The following is a 1,486-nucleotide window of genomic DNA, read 5'->3' as shown; positions in this document are numbered from 1 at the left end:
CATGCAGCCTGGACACATTCACCTTCCCCTTGACACCCAGAGCAGCAGCCCAGCCATCAGCAGCACCCTGCATGCGGCTGAGCACATTTGCTGACAGCCCATCTCTGGCCACTGTCTCCTCCAGGGCTGTCCCCATGCATTGTGCAGCAGTGACCGACCTTTCTGGCCCTCCCTGCCTTGCTTTACATCTCTATCTGCCTTCCCTCCCTGGCCTGAGAGCCAGGGTTGCTCCCTAGACCAGGAGCATCTCGCCTCAGCACCCTGCAGACCAGCTCCCCTGTCCATGCTTCTCGGGGAGAAGAATGTCTTCATTTGTGGGAGCCTAGACCAGGACTAGAACATGCTGATGTGCCCTGGCAGGGCTGGGGCACAAAGCCTGGCTGTGGGTTAGACTCCAATGGAAACAAGAGGGAGGAGGCTTTTTGCAAGACCTTCCCAGGTGTTTTGCATCCAAAGCTAACAGCCTTTCCAGACCAAATTAACCTTCCCAATTCACTTGAAATCTTTCTCATTTTTTTTCTGGAAAATGAAGGGAAAAATACCCAGATGTAATGGCTAACATGGTTTTATCCAAATCCAGCCTGGAAGTGCTGTGGTTTCTGATGGGAAACATCTCTTAAAACTACAGCAGAGTGGAAGAGCTGGTGTGAGAGGAGAGGGGGGCAGACACGAAGGTTTTGCACTGCAGTAGCTGGTGTGTGCTCAATCCCTGCTGCAATCCTACCTTTGGGAAGGTGTCACGCAGCCAGTGCAGCCACAGCGGCACTGGAACCCATCTTCCCTCTCGCAGCCAGTGAGCCTCCGGCATGGGTCTCCTGTAAAAATGAAAAGGAAAAGACAGTCACACAAGACTGGATACCGGATGGGTCCGCTCCCAGCAAGGCAATTCCTGCCTAACCTTGGACGACATCGTGCCCGCGACGCGCGGCTGCTGTCCCGCTTGGGATGAGCTGGATCTTCATTAACAGCAATTGGCTCCAAATTCCTTCATGTGCTTATTATTACCTGGCTTTAATGGACAATGAAACAGTGGCAGAATATTGCTAACACCTGAAGGGTGTCTAATGGGGAAGAGGACCGGAAAGAAAGTGCTCCTCTCTCTTCACTGAGGGATTTAAAGGCATCAGGCTCCTTTGCTGGTGAGGCTAGGACAGGCTCAGTACTTGCCAAGGGTGATTTTTGGCCACTCCGTGGTCCCTGGGCAATGCACCCCCAGAGTCATCCTCCTCCTCACCACAAACCTCAGTGCCCAGCAGCACTTGGCCCCCATGTTCATGGTCCAGCACCGCAGACCTGAAATAAAGCACTGCTGCCTTCAAGCGTGCTGTGAATCACCCTGCGGCTGCTTCAGCTTGAGGGCGTTCAGCAGATGAATAAATAGAGGAGATGGGACAGGGTGACACCCCGCTTCCTGGGCTCCAGATGGGTTGTGGCTGCTGCTGTGGGGCTGCTGTGCCCCCCAAACCCCACTGCCCTCCTGCAGGCA

The sequence above is a fragment of the Nestor notabilis genome, unplaced genomic scaffold (assembly GCF_000696875.1).
Source record: "Nestor notabilis isolate BGI_N333 unplaced genomic scaffold, ASM69687v1 scaffold20168, whole genome shotgun sequence".
NCBI classification, from domain to species: Eukaryota; Metazoa; Chordata; class Aves; order Psittaciformes; family Psittacidae; genus Nestor; species Nestor notabilis.
Note: the sequence above shows the minus strand (reverse complement) of the source record.